Source organism: Balaenoptera physalus (genome assembly GCF_965194825.1).
Source record: "Balaenoptera physalus genome assembly, chromosome: 7".
Taxonomy (NCBI): Eukaryota; Metazoa; Chordata; class Mammalia; order Artiodactyla; family Balaenopteridae; genus Balaenoptera; species Balaenoptera physalus.
In genome coordinates this window covers 32,158,131-32,182,873 of record NC_138886.1, presented here as the reverse complement: position 1 = coordinate 32,182,873, position 24,743 = coordinate 32,158,131, and the positions used below count along the sequence as shown (strand labels likewise).

At 39.7% G+C, this 24,743-nt stretch overlaps 1 pseudogene across 1 annotated transcript; it reads right to left on the bottom strand.

Moving 5' to 3' along the window:
* Positions 1-708: 708 nt before the first annotated feature.
* LOC309664291 (cytochrome b-c1 complex subunit 7 pseudogene) lies at positions 709-18,467 on the bottom strand (annotated as a pseudogene). The gene has a single exon. The product of its transcript is annotated as a cytochrome b-c1 complex subunit 7 pseudogene (transcript).
* Positions 18,468-24,743: the final 6,276 nt, after the last annotated feature.

Genomic DNA, 24,743 nt, shown 5'->3' with positions numbered 1-24,743 from the left:
TCAACTATACTTCAATTTTTAAAATATATTTATCCATGATATCATATGGCTCTAATTCATTAATTTTCACTGCTTTGTAGTACTTCTTTTAATACATTATAATTTCTTTATTCACTGTCCTGTCAATGGTTATTTAAGTTGTTATTTAAGTTTCCATATTCTTACTATTACAAGCTATAATATCAGGAACATTTTTGCACACATCTCCTGATAAACATAGGCAAGAATTTTTCTAGGCTAGTGGTTTTCGAAGTGTGGTCCCAGGACCAGTAGCATCAGCATCACTTGGGAACTTGCTAGCAGTGTAAATTCTCAGGTCCCACCCCAGACCTACTGAATCAGAAACTCTGGGGATAGGGCTTAAGAATCTGTGTTTTAATAAGCCCTCCAGGTGATTATGATGCATGCTAAAGCTTGAGAATCACTGCTCTAGGATTACCAAGAAGTAGAATTGCTAGGTTATAAGGTATGCAAATCTTCTCCTTTACTGGATATACCAATATTCTTCAAAAGTGGTTGTACCAATTTACACTCTCAACAACATTGTATGAGGGTTCCATCTGTTCTACATCTTCCCCAACACTTGGATTCATCAGGATTTTTTATTTTTGCTAACTCAGCGTTTATAAAATGGCACCATGTTGTGCTTTATACAATTATGAATAGAGCTGCCTATTTACCTACAAGCCTTTGTGTGAACATGCTTCATTTTTCTAGAGTAAATACGTAGGAGTGGAATTGCTGGATAGGTTTAACTTCATAAGAAACTGTCAAACCTTTTTACATAGAAATAGAATATTTAGCCTGGCACATGGCTACTCAGGATAAACACATTTCTCAGACTTCCTTGCCGCTAGGGGTGGTCTTGGCACTGTGTTCTGGTCAATGGGATATAAGTGATATTGTCATCTGTGTACTATGTCCTATATGCCACTCTCTCCTTCCAGATGGCATTTGACAGTGGCCTTCTAGAGACAACATTACTATTGTCTGGCCCCAGAAAGTGGCTTTATGGGCGGAAATTTCAGCTTGGAGAAGAATCAAGAGTAGTATCATAATAGGTGATATTTTAGGATGACTTGTACCTAGGGCTGGTCCTGGAATATGTCTGATTGGTATTGTAACCCACATGTTAGCTGGGGCCTCTTCTCCTTAGGATCTAGAAGGGATTGTTTTGAACTCCCTATTCCACAAATAGTGAGGTCCAAAGACCTCCTCAAGATATCTGCAAATTCTGCCAATTTTTACATTAGCTCTGGCTTCAGTTTCCCACTTCTGTTTGCTTAGCTCTGTTAATGGACTGTCTTGCTGTACTGCTGATGTCATCCCTATTTCTGGTGTTGCTCTAGAAGTAGAACCATCTCCCTACCCCATCAGTTAGCTGTGGTTGAAGAGGAACATGCATTGACCCTTCAGAAAATATTGTGACCTGAATAGTTTAAATCTGAAGGGGCTGTAAATATAGTGGCACTGTAACTATCATGTCTAGTATAGTAGGAAGCTTGACTTGACTCATGAAGCCATTGTGGAGGGTAGTTTTGGTAGAATCATCCTTAGTACCTAGCACAGTGCCTGGTTTACCAGAAACCCTTAGAAATGCTTACTTAGTAAATTCAAGTTAGATATTCATTGATGGAAGTGGGAGATGGAAACCACATCACATTCCCAAGAGATAGACTATGTCATGATTTTCGAAGTTGGTATCTAGAGCCAAAGTGTCTAGTCTCATATTTTTCTGAACTTCAATGCCAAAGAGAGAGAGAGAGAAAATCAACACAACCTCAAGGAAGGTTTGTTTTTTTCCCTTCCCTTTAGAAAGCAGCTGTCAGTTTAACTTATCCCAAAATACTGTCAGTGATGAGCATGACTGAAAATGCGTTTTATCTGTAATTAGAGAGATTACATTAAACACTATTATTTGCAGACACACATTGAATTAACTCTAATCGAGGCTAGCAAATAGTAGAGCCTGCCTATTTTTCACCTCAAAATTTTTAGAAAATTGTGACAGTTGACACACGAGGGACAATGCTGACAAGATTTCTTTCCATCAAATGCCAGACAGTAATTGCAATTGCCTTTAAAAATGTTTTAAGCAGTTTCGTTAGTAAATCAGAAGTTGCCACAAATCACGCTGATAGTTTCTAAACATGGAGGTTGTTGACTGTGCATTCCAATATGAGTTTAATGAATTGATTTTCTAAGGAATTTAACTTTGCATGTTTTCAGGTGTAATTAATTCACTCTGATTAATGTGATTAGCATAGATATCAGTGGATTACACATGATGCCCTCTATTTATTCACTTATTTTTAATCTGCCACACTGTCCATTGGGAAATTATATATGTGTCTTTTGGGGGAAACATCTTGCTCACGGCTCTGATCACATTGGATTTCTGCAAAGCAGAATCCTGGTAGGAATTCATTGATTATTTACAGGCTATGCAGCAATGTACTTTTGTTTGAGGGACCTATTAAAGTTTACACAGTTCCAGGCTTTAAGGAGCTTATAATCCAGAGGGGAAGATGAGACAAACATTCCGATGCAAGTCACTCACAAGGAAGAATGACTGTCCTCAAATTCTTCTTTTTCTGAGCACTTCTCCCCTACTCCCCTTAAATAATGCTATTACTTAAGGTATGTCAATGGCCCTCCTCTTCTCCAGTGCTTCCCACTATCCTGGGCACTCTTATTTGTGGCTTCAACTACCACTCCCAAATCTATATCTCTAACTCAGTCCTTGCAGATGCCTCCAGGTAGCTTCACCTGGATATCCCACGGGTACTCCAAATTTAACATACCAAACCCCAATCTCCATCCAAACTTGCCCCTCCTGTCTTCCCAGTCTCTATAAATGTCTCCTCCATCCACCCAATCAGCCAAGCTATACTATTATTGTGAGTCTCAGGACAAGAAGAAATTCATTTATTTCCCATCGTTCTCAAAATTTAACATTCATTTTAACGTTCATTAGAATCATCTGGAAAGCTAATTAAAGCACAGCTTCCTGAGACTCGTGCCCAGAAATTCTAATTCAGCGGTCTGGAATGGGATCCATGAATTTGCATTTCTAACAAGCTCACATGTGACACCAATGCTGTTGGGCCAGGGGCCACAGTTTGAGAACCATTGCCCTAGGTAATGAATATAACATAGACACATTTCCATGAGCCGTGAAATCCCTACTCGGTGAGCAATCACTGCCAGAGAATGAAGGCCCAGGAAGTAAATCTCCTCTGGAGAAAGCCTCTCTGCATCAACCAGAGGCAGTATGAATTAATGAAAAGGCATGTGATTTAATTATTCCTTCATCCATTAACTATGTATGAGTGCCTACTCTCTGCGAGGCACAGTGCAAGGCACTGAGCTATGCTCTGAGATACAGTGCTGAGTAAAACCATGACACAATCCATGTTTTAACAAGTGAACTCAGGCACTCCACTGAGACTTAGATAATCTGTAAAATGGGGACTGTACAGACTTTATGAGAGATATCAAATAGAGGACTAAAGTAAATGTCTAATTCAGCACCTGGCACACTGATTCTCAAAAAGGATGCTGAATAATTGGTAATTAGTTCTTATTTTTTCATGTGAGAATTAGCCACTCTAAAGTGCTATGCAAATGCTAGTTGTAATTATTTTTAGCATTATTTCATAGACTCCTCAATGAGTTTACCCAGGTAGTTTTTGATTAAAAAGAGTATTGGTTTATTTATTTATCTGTATATACATAGAAAGAAGTTCTGGAAAGATATTTAACAAATTGTTAACAGTATTTATTTCTCTGTGGAATAATTATGATTACTCTCCAAAGATTAATCTATATTTTCTAGTTTTTTTACTTCTTTCTCTTTTTCTTACTTTTTAAAACTTCAAGTACAGTTGACTGACAATATTATATTAGTTTAGGTGTACAACATAGTGATTCAGTATTTTTATAGATTATACTCCATATAAAGTTATTATAAAATATTGGCTGTATTCCCTGTGCTGTACATTACACCCCGGTGTCTTATTTATTTATTTATAAATTTATTTATTTATTTATTTATGGCTGTGTTGGGTCTTCATTGCTGCACACGGGCTTTCCCTTGTTGCGGTAAGCCTGGGTTACTCTTCCTTGCGTTGTGCAGGCTTCTCATTTCTGTGGCTCGTCTTTGTTGCGGAGCATGGGCTCTAGGCACGCAGGCTCAGTAGTTGTAGCTCACAGGCTCTAGAGCGCAAGCTCAGTAGTTGTGGTGCATGGGCTTAGTTGCTCTGCGGCATGTGGGATCTTCCCGGACCAGGGCGAACCTGTGTCCCCTGCATTGGCAGGCGGATTCTTAACCACTGCGCCACCAGGGAAGCCCCTATTTTTTAACCTAGAAGTTTATACCACTTATTCCCCTTTCCCTATCTTGCCCCTCCCCCCACACCTCTCCCCACTGGTAACCACTAGTTTGTTCTCTATAACTATGAGTCTGTTTCTGTATTGTTATATTCATTCATTTGTTTTAATTTTTAGACTCCACATATGAGTGAAAACATACAGTATTTGTCTGATTTATTTCACTAAGCATAATAACCTCAGGACCATCCATGTTGCTGCAAATGGCAAAATTTCATTCTTTTTTAAGGCTAATATACCATAATATATATATTAATATATATATTCCATTATATCTTCTTTATCCACTCATTTGTTGGTGAAAACTTGGCTATTGTAAATAATGCTGCAATGAACATTGGGGTGTATATATCTTTTTGAATTTGTATTTTCGTTTTCTTCAGATATATACCCAGTAGAAGAATTGCTGGGTCATATGGTAGTTCTATTTTTAATTTATTGAGAATCCTCTATACTGTTTTCCATACTGGCTATGCCAATTTTCATTCCCACAAACAGTATACTAGGGTTTCCTTTCTCCACATTCTCACTGACACTTGTTATTTGTCGTCTTTTTGAGAATAGCAATTCTGACAGGTGTGAGGTGATAGCTCATTGTGATTTTGATTTGCATTTCCCTGATGATTAGTGATGTTGAGCATGTTTTCATGTACCTGTTGGCCATCTTCTTTCGAAAAATGCCTGTTCAGGTCCTCTGCCCATTTTTTAATCAGCTTGTTTGTTTTTGTGATATTGAGTTGTATGGGCTTGTTATTAATCCCTTATCAGACATATCATTTGCAAACATCTCCTGTTCAATATGTTGTATTTTCATTTTGTCAATGGTTTCCTTTGCTGTGCAACAGCTTTTAAGTTTAATTAAGTCCCATTTATTTATTTTTGGTTTTGTTTCCCTTGTCTGAGGAGACAGATCCAAAAAGATATTGATTGCTAAGACTGACGTCAAAGAGTGTACTGTCTATGTTTGTTTCTAAGAGTTTCATGGTTTCCAGGCTTACATTTGGGTCTTTAGTTCATTTTGAGTTTATTTTTGTAGATGGTATGAGAAAATGTTCTAATTTCATTCTTTTCCATGTAGCTGTACAGTTTTCCCAATACCACTTATTGAAGAGACAGTTTTTTCCCCACTGTATACTCTTATCTTCTGTGTAATAGATTAATTGACCATAGGTACATGGGTTAATTTCTGGGCTCTCTCTTCTGTTCCAAGGATCTATGTGTCTGTTTTTGTGCCAGCACTATGATGTTTTGAATGTTAATGTTGGTATGCTTGATGTTGTCCCAGAGGGACTCATTTTTTTTAATTTGTTGTTCTTTTTGCTGTTACGACTGGGTGATTTCCACTATTCTATCCTCCAGATCGCTTATGCATGCTTCAGTATCACCTAATCTGCTATTAATTCCTTCTAGCGTATTTTTCATTTCAGTTATTGTATTCAGCCTCTGACTGGTTCTTTTTTATATTTTCTAGTACTTTGTTGAATTTCTCACTCTGTTCATCTATTCTTTTCCCAAGTCTAGTTAGCATTCTTATTACTATTGCTTTGAACTCTTTATCGGGTAAATTATTTGTCTCTGTTTCATTAGGGTTTTTTTCAAGGACCTTATCTTGGTCTTTTATTTGAAACATCTGCCTCTGTTTTCTCATTTTGTTTACCTTTCTCTGTTTGTCTCTATGAAATTAGGTGAAACAGTTACCTATCCTGGTCTTGAAGGCATGTCCTTGTGTGGGAGTGTCCCAATGCAGTCTGCGTGTCTCCAGCGGCCTTAGGGGGAGAGCTGGATCTGAAGTGAGCGTGGGCCATGTCTTCCCCCCCGCACTGGCAGCCACCACCTTGATGTGAGGTCGGGCTGGAATCAGCGGGGCTGGGTGCAGAGAGCCAGGTGCCAGCACCAGTTTCTCCTGGGCTCAAAGGCAGTCACCGCCCTATCGTGGGTGGGGTCAAGGCCAGAGGGGCTGGAGCAGGAGCTCTGAGGAAGTTGGGTTTCTCCCCAGTGTGATGGAGTCTCCACCTTGCTTGGGAGCATGGTCAGAGCCTGAGGGCTTGGGGCTGCACTTCTGAGCGGGTTCCAATTTTCCCCCAGTGTGTGGAGCTTGGTTAGAGGCTGGGTTGGGGTCAGAGGTGTTGGAACCGAGGGGGTTGGAGACACACTGTTGAGCTGGTTCTGCTCCCTCCCTGGTGTGAGCTCAGGATGGCAGTGGCGGGCTCCCGCCTGGCTAGAGGCAGGGCCAGACCAAGCTGGTTCATCTCCCTCCAAGTGTGAGCACGCTCACTGGCAGTGGTGGCCTCGGCCCTCGCGGGGAGCAGCGGCGGAGCAGGAGGTGCTGGAAGCAGGAGCCCAGTATGGGGGTGGGGGCAGCCCCTCAGAGCACAAGGCACTTTTCAGACTGCTGCCTCCACACTGGGACTGGGAGCAAGAAGTTTGTGCACGTGACCTTCAAGAGCAGAGTCTCGGTTTCTTACAGCCCTCCGGTAAGCCCCACATCTTTTCAAACCAGCTCATGTTCCTAGTGTTGAACCCCAGGGCTGGGGTGCCTAATATGGGGCTTGAACCCCTCACTCCTTAGGGAGGATCCCCAAACCTGTGATATCCCCGTCCTGTTCTGGGTCGCCCGCTAGGGGTGCAGGTCCTGACTAGATCACTTCTCCTTCCCTCCTACCAGACTCTGTGTGGTCCTTTCGTTACAGCCTAGGTCGTAGGAGAGTCATTCTGCCAGTTTTCATGTCATTCTCAGTGAGGGTTGCTCTATATGTAGTTATAGTTTTGATGGGTTCGTTGTGGGGAGGTGAGCTCAGCGTCCTCCTATTCCACCATCTTGATCCTGCCTCTTGCATTTTCTAGATTTTATTAAACAACCATATATGATTGGTGTAATAAGCATTTAGAAAAGGGAGAAAGAGAATGAGTCCACAGGTCCTACAAGGAACAGGTCAACATGTGGAAGCCCTCAGGCAATGTTTCCAAACTTGGCTGCATATTAGCATCAGCTGGGGAGTTTTTCAACATCTAATGGCCTGGCTGCCCCCAAGACCAATTCAATATAAATCTCTGGGGCTAGAACCCAGGCTTCAGTAGTGTTTAAAGCTCCCCAGCTGTTTTCAATGTGGAGCCAAAGTGGAGAACCCCTGCCTCAGGAGAACTCCTGCATTTTCTTGTTCTTGGTAGGTCCTGGGAGTCCTGGCTTACGGGGGCTTCCTGGGTCCCTACAACCAAGCTCATCCCCAGGAGAGACATCAGTGTTCCTTGGCTCCCAGTATGAACATAGTTTTGTTCAGATTTCAGAATAAATGGATGAAGGATGAAATGAAATGGATCAGGGCTAGAAATGACTTTGGCCACTGGACGAATATAGGGAGAAATAGTTGAAAGAAGATGTGAGTTAGAATATCTGGGTTCTTTGTGAGGTCTGTCATCCAACAGCTATGTGATCTTAGGTTACTTTTCACTGAACCTCAGGTTCCTCATGGCTCTGCCTTTCTGTGATGCTATTAGGATTAAATGAACTAAAACACATGAAAAGAGTTTTGTGAAATGTAAGGTAGTATATAAGTATTATTATTTTTATTATTTTGTAACTAATAATATGAAGAATGTGCTCAAAGAAAGATGATATCTGAGGAAGACACGAGAAAGGTTGAATTACCCTCCCATAGGAGACCCAGGCCTCTGGATGAACAGGGAGAACTAAGTTCAAAGCGAATTAAATAAGGGGCAAATCCATGGACTGAAATGAAAAGCAACTTGACAGGCTAAACACGAAACACTTCTTTCTCAGAAATCCAGAGAAGAGACTCTGAGAAAGATCTTCCCTTTGCTTTCATGATGGCTTCCAGGAATTTATCCCAAAGTGGTGATGTCTCAGAATAAATAGGTTTTCTTCTCATAATTAAGCCAGAGGTTCTGGGAAAGGGCTGAGCACAAGGCTGAATTCACTACTGAGACTGCTTGCAGTTTAACTTAGGTCCCAATGAGGCGGTCCCTATGTGTCACCAAAAAAAGAATCCTTGCATATAGCTTTTTAAATTGGTGGTGGTTTTCCAGAATCCTTGCATCTGGACAACAGCCTACTTATGTCTCTAGACTGACTTTCTTTTCCTCTGAAATTAATTTATTCTTTGAAAATAATAGGCCCCAGAAGGAACTTTACTGCAGCACTCTTTGTGGGAGGAGCTCAGCATTAGAAAGGGCCATCTGAGATATCATTTGACGTGGGTCATGATGAAGAGAGCTGAGAGCCCCTTAAGCATAGGGACCATGACTTTTTCATCTTTGTATCCCCTACATGTGCAGGACCCAGAAAAAGTATACAGTGAATCAATGACCTGGAAGCATATCCTGTAGGCACAGTTCCTAGCTCATGGTAGGAAATTAATGAATATTTGTGGAAAGAATAGCATTGTCACCAGGTCTAACACGCTGACAATGTCCACTATTGTGCAAGCATGTTTTCCTTTTGTTCATCTCAGCCCACTATCAGCTGCAACTTCTCCCATAAAATGGAGCTCTATTGCCTCACATTCTCAGGGTTAATACAGATCTATACTGAAAATAAACCATAGCGTTTGTATGGTACATTATAGTTGTGTTACTTTTTTATAATTATTATAGACATTTATTTAAAATAATACATTTACAGCCCAGATAGTTCTACATTGTATATTCCAGGTTTAACCAACTTCATAAAAATACTTTGAGAACGGCTGCATACACAGATTTTTAAACTACATGATTATTTCTTTGCCGATTCTTCTCTCTCTTTTCTTTCCCGAATAACCTCTTTCAGATATGGTTCAAGGTAGAATTTATCCTGCTCATATTTTGTCCACTGCTCTTTAGGCAAGATCTGCTGCCTCATGGTCAGGTCCAGTGCTCTCTTAACGCAGAACACCCTGTTGTTATAAAGGTTCTCAGGAAGCCTTCTTATGGATTCTTTTACATCATCATTCTCATATGTTGTATCATCTCACATTAAGCCCAGTTTATTGAACCCGGCAGCATTGTAATACCATTTTCAAATACCCTCCAGCCATTTGCTTGACGCTGCAACAGCAGGCTTGCTGTCCATTTTGGCCCGAGACCTAGCTGTATTATTGAACTGGAGCTTCGCAACTTGAGGAAGAATGACTGTTGCAATAATCATTGCAGGCAAAAGATAAAGGAAACCTAAGCAAAGACAGTGGCAGGTTTCTGGCTTGGGCACCTGAGTAGATGACAGTGCTATTCACTGAGATATGAAGGAGGTATAGTTTTGAGAGGAAATAGGACACATTTAGTTATAGACCCGCTGAGTTGTAGGTGCCTATCATCCAGGTGGCGGTGCTGAGTAGACCATTGAATATGCAGGTATGAAACTCGGGAGACACCTGGATAGATATATTCTTGAGCACTATCAGCATATAATAGTTATAGAAATCCAGGGAAAAAATGAGTATAGAGAGAAGAACAGTGAGAGCAATTTTAAGGGGAAGGATGTGATAGGCCAGTAGCAGAGGATTGAGGAGAAAGGTGAAAATGGACACAGTCAACATGAAAGAAGACAAGGTAGTGTGGAAGGGTCCATGAGGTTAAGGGAGAGATTTTTAAAGATTGGAAAGACATGTTTAAATGCTAATGGGAAAAGACAAGATGGACCTGCTAAGCACCTCTGTATCTGTTCATCACCACATTTGACCACAATAACCCTCAGAAAGTGTTGACTTCAGCCTTTCAGACCTTTAGCACAAGTTCCTCTCTTAGCCAACTCTAACTCATACAAAAAATGGAATTCTAGGAAATGAAGTTCTCAGTTCATCCAAGTTGACATATCACAATCCAGCATAGTACATCCCTTGTCAACTTGGTGTCTACACACACTCTTTAACTATATTTAATTTCCAACTAAAACCATCAATGAGACCATGCTTTTGTATAACATGATTAAACTACTCTTCACACAACTGAAAACATGCTAACCGTCTCCTAACCAAAAGATACACAAAGTCCACTTCATCTATCCTGAAGAGCAAAGTTTTGCCATCCATCAGGCACTAAACTGAATCTTCAAAAGGTTATTACATAATTCAATCAGGTGAGCTGTTTCTAGGTGATGGGAAGACTAGTATTGCCCTCGTTTTCTGTAAAGTGAGTTCCCTGGTCAGAAATAATACTCTGTGGGATACGATGACGGTGCATAGGGCATTCTGTAAGTCCATACATAGATGGGTGTTTTGGGAAGAATCACCGAGGAGGGGAAAGCAAATCCATATCCAAAGTAAGTATCTATTCTAGTAAGAACAATACACTTTCCCTTCTATTATGGAAGTGGCTCAGTATACTCAGCCTGAGGCCAGGTGAACTGAGAAACGATGCCATATATTTGACTGGTGTTGGTCTTTGCTTTTGGCAGTTAGGGACTCAGTAGTGGAGGTAACCAGACTGGCTCTTTAACCAGCAACATGGACAACCTCTATCCCTGCAGCCGTGGCCACTTTATTTATGAATGCCTTGGTCAAGGACAGGAGTGACTGTGGAAAGAGGCTGACTGACATCCACAAAACAGATCATCTTGTCTACCTGATTAAGATCTTGTTCTTTGGTTAGCATGCACCTGGGACATGAATATCATATTCTGTGCTCTTTCAAAGAGGTCTATCCTCATACCTCTTCTCCAGAACTCACTGCCTCCAATTCTCCAGTCATCTTCCTTCCAATCCAAACTCTTAGTGATTTGCTCATGAATTAATATAGAGCAATACTTTTGTTCATCTCTCCTTCCAGGCAAATTAACCAACCAGGTGCACTGCTTGGAGTTTTGACCACTGAAGAGATTTCTCTTCAACACTGTCCTTCATAGTCACACTGAATGGAGCTATAGTGCTGCAGGCATCCAATTTCAACTTCTGCCAGTATTTTTGGTGTTGATTTGGAATGAGAGACTGAAGAGGGGTGTGAGCTTACAGAATAATTCTGGAGGGAGGGGAAAGAATTTTGAAGAGAAAAGAGGGCTGCTGTCCACAATGGAAAACTGGGGAAAGAAAAGAGATATTTAACAGATTTTATTAATGTTTAAAATATAATTTTGCAATATAGAACCTCTTCCCCTAGTCCCACGGGATTTTCAGTAAAATATTCATTTCTCATCCATGCATGGAAGAGGTGGACCTACAGTGGGAATGCATCAAAATGCTGAGTGCAGTCTCAATAGTAGGCCAGGAGCAACAGCTATAGCTGTTCCCAGGAAGCCTGCTACACCCCTGTTATCTTGGTGAAAACCAATGCAAAGCACTGTTATTAAATTGCTGTGAGCAGTTTCTGCCCTGCAAGAATACACTTCGAGGCAGATTGTCCTTTGTTTCAGGAGGCTAAAGCCCTGAACTGGCCCTTTAGTTACCCAAATATAAAACAAGTTTCTACCTGTTTTTCTTGGGAAGATCTGTTGTGTAACCTGAATGCAGATATTTTAGCCTAAAAAGCTAAATGACTGTGGTATAATATAAATTGTCCTGGCTAGGTTTTAGCAGCCAAAATTATGCATCTACAGATTTTGTTGCTTCTTTTTGGAGAAATGTTTATTTTCTTTGTAGACAATTAAACTGGATGTTCTTCACCTAGAAGTGGTTGCTTACTCCTGTAGAGATGCATGTGCCCTTATGTGCAGAAATAGGAAGCTGTGAGGAAGAGAAAGGCAGGAGGGACATGTAAGTAAGGTCTTCACCTCACCCTGGAATAGTCTTTAAAAGCTGGGCTTGGTTTGATGCATGCCAGCTGTTCAATGTCTTGTACATGGGACATGTGGTTAAGAGCATGGGCTCTGGGGTTAGATCACCTTCATCTGAATCCCCCCCTACCATTTACAGGCCGTCTTGCCTTGAGCAAATTACCTAACTTCTCTGTTCTTCATTTTCCTTATTTTAAAATTGGAAGGATAATAGTTGTTACTCTATAAGGTTGTTGAGAGGATTGAAATGAGTATGTAGAGAGTTTAGCACAATGCTTGGCATATAGTAATATCTCAATAAATTTTAAAATAATCAAGAAAATACTGATACTGGGCTATCAATGCTATGATTGTTTTGTAGGAACCAGCAGGCGAGGCCACACGCCTTTGCGTAGACTGGAGTCTCTTCTGGAAAGGTAAAATTCCTACTGGCACTCATCCCAAGAAGATGTGGTTTCCAGGAGCAGATGATGGAATGAGAAATCAAAGATAGGTAACATGAGAAATGGGTCAGAAATGAGTGAGACAAAAGCATTTACAGTGAAGTCCCAGATCTTCTGGGGGAAATGGAGAAACAGTCTCTGAAATTAATAGTGGGGCTTCTGACCAGAAATAAGACCCCCAAATACAAGAAATGAAGGCTGCTCAAGCTCTGGTCAAGGAAGATGCTTCAAGATGATAAGAAACTTATGTATGAGATAAAGGGGAGTTGGGATCTGCACCCATCTTGGGGTACCCGCTCACGACTTATGAGGAACACACTGAAGAGGATACTTTTTCTGTCAGTATTGCTGTATAACAAACCACCCCAAAACTCAGTGTCATAAAACAATAATTGTATGATACTCTTGGTTTCTGTGGGTCAGGAATTTTGACACAGCACAGCAGGGCTGGCTTGTTTCTGGTCTCTGATGTGTGGGGTCTCATCTAGCAAGGCTTGAATGCTGAGGTGACTTGATAGCTGGGGTTTGGGATCATCTACAGGTGTCTTCAAAGTTGATGTTGGCTGTGGCTGGGACCTCAGGTGGGTTGATGGCTGGGAAAAGTACAAATGATCTCTCCATGTGGTGTCTCAGCGTGAGATAGTTTGGGCTTCCTCACAGCTTGGTGGTTGGGTTCTAAAAGTGAGTCTCCCAAGAGACCTGGGCAGAGACATGATTCCTTTTTATAATCTAACCTTGGAAGTCACATAGTGTCGCTTCTTTCAACCACAAATCCACCGTTTCTAGGGAAGGGAACATAGATTCCACTTCTCTATGGGAGGACTGTCAAAGTCACATTGTAAATAAGAGTATGTGGAATGGGAGTTATTCTTTAAAATATAATCTGCCACAGATGAATGACACTACCAAACTGCTGTCTTGCCTGGGTTTTGGGGGGATTCTTTTAACATCCCTCCACACCTGGGACTCAAAAGTTAAATGAGCAAAGCTCTATTTGACAGTCTGATAGGACAACATTCCTTTAAAAGTTAGAATTGAAAAGTTGGCTGCATGATATGTCATCAGCTGGAAGGAAAAACCACTTTCAACACAGTGAATGGAAGAACAGGGACAAAGATAATTATGGAAAAGTAGGACCAACAGAAGCAAATCCTGCCTGGAGAAGCAATGGAGAACAAGAGTAGCAGGATGAAGAATGGGGAGAAACAGCAGACAATGAAGAAGATAAAATGAAAGAATAGTTTCTGTGAAACAAATAAACCTTGGGCAAATTTAGCCAATCTTGACTTACAAAGAGTATAAGTTAAATGCCCCCTCCCATTTTAAATTAGGGGGGACATTAACTGAGAGAAATTATTTGTTGTTAATGTATATTAACACTAAGTATTCTGTCATATTCAAGAGTGACAGCTCAAATGGGGACCATACTTCTAAGAGATGGTGACATCTCAGAACTACATAGTAATTTACTACTATTGCTTCTTATAAATTTGTTCTAACAGGTATACTACATTCATTTCTTAAATGATTATATGATACTAAATTAGGGATTTTTCAATGTTATATCTTTTATTTATTATGTTAAGCATGCAGTATCCTGATTTGTGTTATCTCTGAGTCTAGGTTATACTTCTGGAGTTTGTCAAACTATTTAGGCATCACTACCTAGAACATTTTAGCACCAGGTGGCAGCAAAATCTGAGAGCTGAGATAAAATTCTTGGCAGGAAAGTAAACAATTAAGAATTTGCCTCAAACCTCAGGATGGTTAATAAGGAGTAACAAATGCATAACTTCCCCACTCCCCTTGCTTCTGTTTAGAGCTCCTTCTCTCTCTCTCTCTCTCATTTTAGTGAGTGATTATCCAAATTGTGCACACACCTTCCCCCTGCCCCCCCATACACTCACGTATACTCTCGAACATACAGAGAAAAGAGCCAGTCAGCCAGCTGAGTGGACTGTGCTGGAAATTAGATTCAGAAGGGCAAGAAGTAGGATAGCCCAGAGCATAGAAAGCCAGCAGAATAAACCAAATTGGAATCTGTTAGGAAAATCCAGGGTCTAAAGGAACAGAGACTAAGCTCAAACACCAATTCCAAATGGCCAGAAGCAGAACCAAAGTCAGGTAGCTGAATAAAACAAAGAGGAGATGTAAAGCAAGAGCAGGTAAGACAGATAACAGTAATTGATCTTTAGAGGTCAGTAAGGGCAAGTGCTTGGTTATTTTGAGCTAACCTAAAGAGATAGAGAAGAAACTAGAGTCATTCTCTCTTCTTAAATGTATCCAAGTGTTAATGACATCAACTCTACAAGATTCTCCATTCTCTATGGACTGGCCAAAGAACAGAATTCCGGGATCTTTTTTTCGGTTTTACCCTGTACTTGCTGGATGATCCCCACTGGCTGTTTCCAAGCTTGAGGTGACTCCTTCATCAGATGAGAGTTAGTGCTAATCTAGTCTTGCCAGAAGAGATGGTAGTGATTTGGGATGGCAGCTCAAATTTGCTCTTATTTAAGAAGAACTGCCTTAGTCACTTCAGATTTTTTTCTGGCTAGGGCCTGGTACTTAAACTGCCAAACCAGATAGAAATGCATACTTCTTTTTTTTTTTTAATGCATACTTCTTAAACACAAATACAAAATCATTTTAAAGTCCATTAAACAGATTTTTTAGTTGGAGAGTAACTCAAAATTGTCAAGCAACTTGCAGGTGCTTTCTTAATCATGATAAAGTTCCAAGTTGTATTTTTCAATAGTTATATTTTGCCAGTGTTTTTTAAAAATGGGTGTTAGGGCTTTTAGGCATTTTTGATCCTTTTTCCTACTTGTTGAAAAGGCCCACAGTTCAGTCCTTGGAACATGTATCAAACGCTCATCAACATTCATCAAATTCTCATCATCGTCTGAAGAATCTCTAAAAGGTTTGGAAGGGACTCTGTTGTAATCTTTCTTTATTTCTGAAGCTTCCCACACAATTGCATGGCTGTAAAAATGGATTTTCACATCATATGTCTAAAGGAAAAAACAAGTGTCTTTGTTCCATGGTGCATTTCAGAAGATTAACAGGTGTTAACAGATGGGAGGATTCCAGCTTTTGCTCTTAAGAATAAAAGATCTATCGTGGTCAGTAATTGCCTCTTAAGAAGTAGCCGTGTTCATTTCTGGCCTAGCAAACCAAGAGGTGGACTGTCTTTATAGAGCAGGTGTTTGTGGACAACTAGCAACAAGTAGGAATCAAAGTGCCCCACGGTGAAGAGTTGCTAGGTGCCTGGGGAAGCCTTAAAGTGGCAGTACCTCTATGTTCCAGGGTTATACCTTGGGAACCTGATTTTGTAGCATGGTGACAGAGGATTTCTCTCTCTCTCTCTCTCTCTCTCTCTCTCAGGTGAACACTTACTAACAAACTCTGAAATATAAACCAGGAAGCTTGTTTATTAACTTATAACTAGGAACTTGGATCCTCTGATTTCTAACTGTGATCTACAGACAGATCTACACAGAAAGCCAAATTATTATCAAAAGTCTGCTGCACATAAGCATAGATTCAGCATTAGGTGAATTAGCACATGATTCAAATGTTTAATAGCATTAACTTTGATAAAGCCCAATGCATTTGTCCCCACAAGGAACAAGACACATCAAATCCTTCACTTGTTTCTTTACCTTAATTTGATCTAATAGCTTTTCTAGTTCTGACATTTTATATTCAATTTCAACTTGATTTCTATTTTCTTCTGGTGCAAATGGAAGCATAATAGGAAATTAAAAGAGTCAAGACCAACCACATCAGTAGAGAACTGTGGCTTGAGATATATGAGGAGGAAGAAAGAGTGCTCTAAATACTCTGCGTGACTTCAAATCTCTAGACCGAGATAAATTCTATTCCACAATGTACAAGAAACACAGACAATGTTTATCATCCTCTGAGGTGTCATAGAGATGAGAAGAGGTGCTTGAACACTAGAAATAATCATATATTTTGACTTTCTAAATAGAGAAATTATTTGAGCCTTCAAAGACAGGAAAAGAAAGTCTAACGAAAACCTCTGGAAAAATTCAGGCTGATTATTGAGCATAGAAAAGAATGCAGTGATCACCAGGAAGTAAAATGAGTTCACTACAAATGCATCAGTCCTTCATCATTTACGTTCTAGGCTGCGTTATTAGTAGACACATTTATGCATTGGTTTATCAGATTTAAGATAAACCCAAATTTAGATCATAAAGTCAGCTGGATGGTATTTAATTTTCTTTCTATGTTCCAAATCAGTTCATGTAGCAGCAGTTATTCCTTCATCAGAAGTCTGGGTAAAACTCAGTAGTGAGTCCATCCTGACCATGCACCCAGTCTACCTCCTGCAGTCACCCTGAAGGTAATGTTTTAGTTCTAATAATATTGCCTGCATTTGGAACATATCTAATTCCACTTTCAGAATTCTCTTCTGAAGTTTACTTTCTGTCTTTACAGGTAGAAAGGCATTGCCCTTTGGAGAATGGGTTTTTAACTTTTTCAGAAATAATCGAGTCTATTAGAAACAAAAAAGGATGAACCTTGATCACCTAGTCAATTGAATGAGGGGGTAGGGAAGTGAGGAAGGCAGAGATTAAGGGTCTACACATAAACCAAGGAAACTGATTTAGTTAGGGGTCTTGTAAATTGTCTCTGAAAGTAATCTCTAAACAGGGATTTTTTTAATGGAGGAAAATGTCCTTAATACTTTCAAATTTTTAAGGATTGTCTTGCTTTTGAACGTTTAAAAATGCAAGTTTAGGGCTTCCCTGGTGGCGCAGTGGTTAAGAGTCCACCTGCCAATGCAGGGGACACGGGTTCGAGCCCTGGTCCGGGAAGATCCCACAAGCCACGGAGCAACAAAGCCCGTGCGCCACAACTACTGAGCCTGTGCTCTAGAGCCTGTGAGCCACAACTACTGAGCCCGCGTGCCACAACTACTGAAGCCCGCGTGCCTAGAGCCCGTGCTCCACAACAAGAGAAGCCACCACGAGAGGCCCGCGCACCGCAACGAGGAGTGGCCCCCACTCGCCACAACTAGAGAAAGCCTGCGCACAGCAACGAAGACCCAATGCAGCCAAAAATAAATTTAAAAAAAGAAAAAAACAAGTTTAAAATGATAAGGGAGATTGAATATAGGAAGACATACAGACTTTTCTATATCTTCCTTTCTTCTGATCTAGCAATGTAATTCTAGCATTACAAATATCTTTTAGTAACAGAACAGGTTTCATTCCATTTCAAATGCATTTTTATATGTATGATTTTTTTTAATCGGGATATCAGATTTTATCTTCTAATGCTCTGATAGGCTATAAATCTTAGCTCTTTTATTTAAACTTAAATAGAATTTTTTTATACACACAGGAACAAAGATTTAGGTAGTCTTAAGTTTGTATCTTAAATTCTTTTGAAAACAAAATTCAAACTTTAACTCTAAATGCAAAAATATTCAGTTACCAATAAATTCACATTATGTTCAAGTGCTATGTTATACAGGACTTAAACCAAATTTTAAAAGTTAGGAGATCAGCAGTAGAACCAGAAAGTAACGCCTGTAATGTTATTTTTCCAATCTGCCTGATCCATGCAAATTTCCCCAGGAGACATTTCAAATACTCTTCACCAGAAGTTAATTGAATAAGAAATTTAAAAATAAGAAATGATCTTTATCTATTTATAACTTACCCTTATTCCAGAAAAGATTGAAGATGGTTTACAAAACTACATATAATTCAATTAAAATTTTTATTTTTTTAATTTATTTTTTATTGGAGTGCAGTTGATTTACCATGTTATGCCCATCTCTGCTGTGCAGCAAAGTGACTCAGTTATACACATGTAGACATGCGTTCTTTTTTATGTTCTTTTCCATCATGGTTTATCCCAGGAGATTGGGTATAGTTCCCTGTGCTATACAGTAGGACTTTGTTGTTTATCCATTCTAAATTCAACAAAAAAATTTTAAAAGCAAGGGAAGGATTAAAAAGAAAACGAATGTGGGTAAAGTAAGAAAGGGCTGAAGTGAATATTCACATTCATGATTTGAAGTCCGATACACTTGCTAAATTTGACTTAGGCTTTTTAACAGCCGTTGCAAAGAAGGAAACAATCATTTCCATAATTCATAAAGTTTGGGAGGGGGGAAATGTCTATTTAGAGGGGGACAACATTCTAGATTCTGAAGCCTGGGGGTGGAGGAGCTCAATCATCTGCTAACCTAAAATATTTCCTGATGGTTGAAAGCTAAACTGAGCATTTTGTCAGGAATACCTGAAATGCAATCACACCATGTCACTCCTCTGCTCTAAAAAGTTCAGGAGCTCCCCATGGCCTATAAATTAACTATAAATGTCTTAATCGAATATTTGAGGCCAAATATCAAAACCAAATCAAGGTGACCTCTCTGAAGGCAGACAGTATTTCTTATTCAATATTGTTAACCAACATTGTCACAGGCCCTTGTGACAGAGTAAGTGTCAACAGGCACTCAAAGATGTTATGTAGAGGAACTCTAAACCAGCCAAGAAAGTTGGCAGAAACCTCTCCAGCCCTCATTTCTGTACTTGTAGGGCCTTCCTCTGACAGCTTTCCCTGTTGAATGCTGACCGATATCTTCAAAGTCAATAATAATGATAACTTCTCCATCACCAATAACAGCTACAGTAACATCACTTTGTGTTTGTATAGTGCTCTACAGTTAACAAAGTTCAGATACAAAGATTTTAAAAGTATTCTCACAACCAGTTTGCTTTTTGGTCTGACTAGGGCTCATGGGCCTTCCTACAATGCAGAAACGAAGTCTTGTAGAAGGTATGTCTTTATTAAGTGGTGGATGCCATTTCCTCCTGATTTCCACAGCAGGATGTGGTCTCTTCCTCCCCTTCAAATCCTGGTGGCATTTGGTTTGCACATCTCTTATGACAATAATAACTCCATATGTTTTATATCAGGTGTTACAGTTTGCAAAATTTCTTATGCTAAATACCTGTTTCTTTTTTCATTCTCACAACAATTTCATTTAAGGAGAAAATAATCCTTTACCTTGAGTACCCTGCTGCTCTCCCCACACTCTCTAAAAACATAAAAAGTGAAAGCTACTCTGTAGATTAACACTGCCCATTACCACCACCACACTCATTTTACCATCCTCCAACGGAAACTAACATTTTTTCAGCTCCCTATTCTCTGCCAGATGCTGGGATAATTTTTTACAAATAATACAGTCGGCCTTCCGTATCCTCAGGTTCTGCGTCCAAAGATTCAACCAACCACAGATTGAAAATATTTGAAAAAATTCCCGAAAATTCCAGAAACCAAAACTCGAATTTGCTGCACACTGGCAACTATTTACATAGCATTTACATTCTATTTTAAATTATTTCTATAGCATTTACATTTATGCCATTTTATATAAGGGACTTGAGCCTGCTTGGATTTTGGTATCCATGGGGGTCCTGGAACCAATCCCCCTTGGGTTCCAAGGGAGGACTGTACAGCTTCAATTTATCTCTTCTTTGCCTTTAGATTGTTCAATTTGATTCCCTGCCTCCCAAAAAAACCCAGCCAAAATCTAGAAATAAAATATGTACTTTCCTTCTCTGTGGATACTCTAATAAGGAAAAAGAAAAGGGGTGGCAAAGCTGAGAAGGAACTGACACCCTTTCTGAAAACTCTCCTGCAGTGGCTGATTTAGGGACCAATTCTGTGGATTTCAGCAGGATAGCATAACACATTGGGTGGATCAAGGCTGTGTTGACAAGAGCTGCCACTTACGGGAATTTCCAATGAAGACATCATCAGGTAGGAAAAGACTCCAGCAGAAGTATTTTGGTGAGGAGGCTCTTCATTCCTCACGTTGGTTCAGAGTAACAGTTCCAAGCCAGAAGAAGGCTGGGGAGAAGAAGCAAGATGGAGGCCACCACTGGAAATCTCCTGGGAGGACAGGAAAAGCCCTGCTCCAAGACGTGGCATTACCCAATTCCAGGGGGCGTCCTTCCTATGGAATACAATGTGCATTGTGCCCTTGGAGTTGTGCAACATGCGATCCTCCCCATGGTACCTGGCTCTGTCTTCCCCATTCCACTGAGGGCTATAGGGGGTATCCATGTTGGGGACTGTCAAGAGAACTGGGAACTCTCAAGCTTTCTTACTCATTTGATGGTTTGGTGCCTGGCATTTTGATTTCAGTTCAACGGGATTCTCTAGACAAGTTGATCAGGACCGTGAAGGCAAGTATCATGTCCAATGTGTGATTCCTCCTACAGAAACTCAGGCTCCTTGTGGTAAAGATTTCTCTGGAAAAAAAGTCAATTTCACGTAAACTGTGTGGCCCCATTCCTTTAGTTATGTTTTTTTTCCTGGGAAAAGCATCACCATTTGAGAAAAATGAATTAGAAATTATTCTAATTCCCATATGGGGCCTAGTAACTATTTCTCACCTGCCCTTTAAGTCTATGGTTCTCAAAACCGACCACACTTAAGAATTATCCAGAGAACTTTAAAAAACATATTGATGCCTGGTTTCCACTTCAGCCCAATGAAATCATAATCTCTGAAGGTGGGGACCAGGCAATTACATTTTTTAAAGATCCCCAAGTGACTTTGTTGTGTGCCTCAGGTGGTTTTCTTATTCTTCCTCTGATCTCACCCTCAGTGACAAATAGCTTTAAGAAGGCTTGCGGCTGCGGGAACTTAGTTGTGAAACGAGAAGACTAATCAGATCACAAAGGTGATGAGACACACATGTCATTGAAAACAAATATTATCAAATGCCACATTCCAGGGCATGTGCTGGGAACACACAATAAATGACACAAGGTGCCTGCCCTCAATAAGTTTCTGCTCTAGTTGTAAAGACAGATATGTGAACGACTATACTGCAGAGTAAAATTAAATCAAGGTACTGTGGGAACAGGTGGAGGGGAATAAGGGAAGGTTTCTCTGGAGAGAAGAGATTTGAGGTGTGCCTTCAGGGAGAAGTAAAATTTTGATCAATGGAAAGGAAGCAGAAAACATTCCAAAGAAAAGAACAGCTTGAGCAAAGGCATAGAAGAAAGAAAGTGGATGGGATATTAGGAAATTAGAGGAACCTTGTGGAGCTTCAGAAAATGGTGGGCTATGAAGCTGGAAATTTAAATTAAAACTTGGAGAGCCTCAGAAGCCCCCACAAGAAATCATAAGTGTGCATAAGATTGTATGATGCGTGTCTGAGAAGGAGGGGGCCACAACAAAGGTTTAAAAGTAACTAGTGCCGTGACCAGATCTGAAACAAATAGGAACATGATCAACATGAACTTTGGTAAATACATTTGAGGTAGTTACTCATCCTACCTTCAGGCAACCTTCTCTGCTTATCTGCCCCTGGGACCTGCACTCTGGGGACCTGAACACACCTTTGTTTCATTCTTTGTGCCTTTTACATATGTTCTCTCTGTTCAGAATGCTCTGTCCTCCCTTCTTTAATAATTCCTATGTATTGACCAAACTCTGAAGTCACCTTCTCTGTGCTTCTTTCTATAGCACTTGTGTAGGGATAGCTTAAAAGGGCTTGTTAACTGTATTGTATTCATTGACATGTCTGTCTTTCCCTCCAGAAGGTGAGATCCTAGAAGACAGAAATGAGATCTTTTTAAACTTTCAATCACCAGGACTCAGCATGGTGGCTGGCATATTGACTGTGCAGACTGACTGATTGAATGAATGCGAAAGCACTCACCAGATGTTAGAAAGATTCAAACTTACAATTTATGTCCTGTAATGTTTAAATACAGGGATTCAGGAACATTTTTTCCATATTTAAAACCCTTTGCTCAGGCTTGAAACATTTATCCTCTGAAGCGTTCATTTATATAAGCAAAGTGACAGTTACTGAACCTATCAGTTTATTTCCATGGAGCAAGCAATATTTCTTTCTTTAGTAATAATCTGCCAAAGAAATATTACAGTTAATGTATCTTTGGCTAGAGGAAATATAAATACCATTCAAAAAGCTCCTGTAATCCATTGAGGCCTACAAAAGGGAAAAAATCCCCTAATGGGTGTGACAATGACATTTGGGCTCTTGCTGGGCTGAAAAGAGGGAGGGTGGAACTCTGTGAATTTTGTTGATTTCCAATCCCTTAAATGTATTTCTGCTAGTTGGAGGATTAAAAGGTTTACTGGTGAAAGTGTCAGTTATGAAAGGATTGAGAATAGATTCTATAATCCTGTAAAAGAGAGCCTCGGCAGGTTCTCCAACAGGAATCTAGAAATATTTGGTATCTTGGAAATCATTTTGCGCTATTGTTATATTCTCTTAGTTCTTCTATGACAATCCTGCTGCCCCTGGAAGAAATGGCAACTTTCATGAACTTAATTTTTGTTGCTCTCATATTCTATTTGCGAGGCACTTTATTTTTCCCTGCAGTTCTATCAGGCTTTGCCTCATGTATTTTGGTGCTCTGTTGTTAGGTGCGTACACATTAAGGATTGTTACATCTTCTTGGAGAATTAACCCCTTTATCATTAGGCAAAGTGTCCCTCTTTATTCTTGATAATTTTCCTTGTTCTCAAGTCTGCTTTGTCTGAAATTAATATAGCTAATCCTTTTTTTTGAAGATTTATTTATTATTAATTTATTTATTTTGTTTATTTATTTTTGGCTGCGTCTGGTCTTAGTTGCAGCATGCAGGACCTTTGTTGTGGTGCATGGGCTTCTCTCTAGTTGTGGTGTGTGGATTTTTTCTTCTCTAGTTGTGGTGTGCAGGCTCCAGAGTGCGTGGGCTCTGCAGTTTGCGGCACTCGGGCTCTAGTCGAGGCGCACAAGCTCGGTAGTTGCGGCACTCAGGCTTAGTTGCCCCAGCATGTGGGATCTTAGTTCCCTGACCAGGGATCGAACCCACGTCCCCTGCATTGTAGGGCGGATTCTTTACCACTGGACCACCAAGGAAGTCTCTATATAGCTACTCTTGATTAGTATTAGCATGGTATATCTTTCTCCATTCCTTTACTTTTAACCTTTCTGTGTCTTTATATTTAAGGTGGGTTTCTTGCAGAAAACATATAGCTGGGTCATGTTTTTTTGTTCACTCAGACAATCATGCTGACAAAAAAAATTGATGTATTCAGAGCATTCATATTTAAAGTGGTTATTAATATAGTTGGTTTAATATTTACCATGTTTATAACTCTTTTCTGTTTGTACTTGTTCTTTGTTTCTCTCCTGCCCACTTTTTGTACTCTCTGGTATATCAATTATACTTCTTTTTAAACTTTTTTTTAGTAATTTCTCTAGAGTTTATAATATATATTTCAACTAATCTAAGTCCCCTTTCATATTACACTTACCACTTTATGGGTAGTTCAGTTACGTTAAACAGAGTTTTCCCAATTCCTCCCTCCTATTCCTTAAAATATTGCTACCATTTATTTTACCCAATGTATTGTTACTATTATTATTTGAATAGTTATCTATTAGACCAAGTAAGAAGAAGAAAAACAAAATATTTTATTTTAAATTTATTTATTCCTCTTCTGGGCTCATCCTTTCTTTACATATCCAGATTTGTAATCTATTACATTTTCTTCCTCCCTGGAAGAATTTCTTTTAACATTTCTTGCAGAGCAGGTCTGCAGGAAATGAATTCTTTCACTTTTTTTTTTTTTTTTTTGGTCATCTGAGAAAGTCTTTATTTGTCCTTCACTTGTAAAGGATAAATTTGCTGGATATCAAATTCTAGGTTTGTGTTTTGTTGGATTTTTTTTTTCCCAACACTTTAAATATTTCACTCTACTCTTTTCTTGCTTGCATGGTTTCTGACGAGAATTCACATGTAATTCTCATCTGTGTTCCTCTATACGTAAGATGTTCTTTCCCTCTGACATCTTTCAAGATTTTCCCATTGTCTTTGTTTTTTTGAGTTTGAATATGACATACCTAGGTGTAGATATTTTTGGCATTTATCTTGCTTGGTTTTCTGTGAGCTTCCTGCATCTGTGGTTTGGTTTCTGTCATTAATTTTGGAAAATTCTCATCCATTTTTACTTCAAATATTTCTTCTGTTCCATTTTCTTTCTCCTCTCCTTCTAGTATGCCAATTATGTATACGTTACATCTTTTGAAATTGTCCCACAGTTCTTAGGTGTTCTGTTCTTTTTTTTTTCCTTTGCATTTTAATTTGGGGAGTTTCTATTGCTATATCTTCACACTCACTGATTCT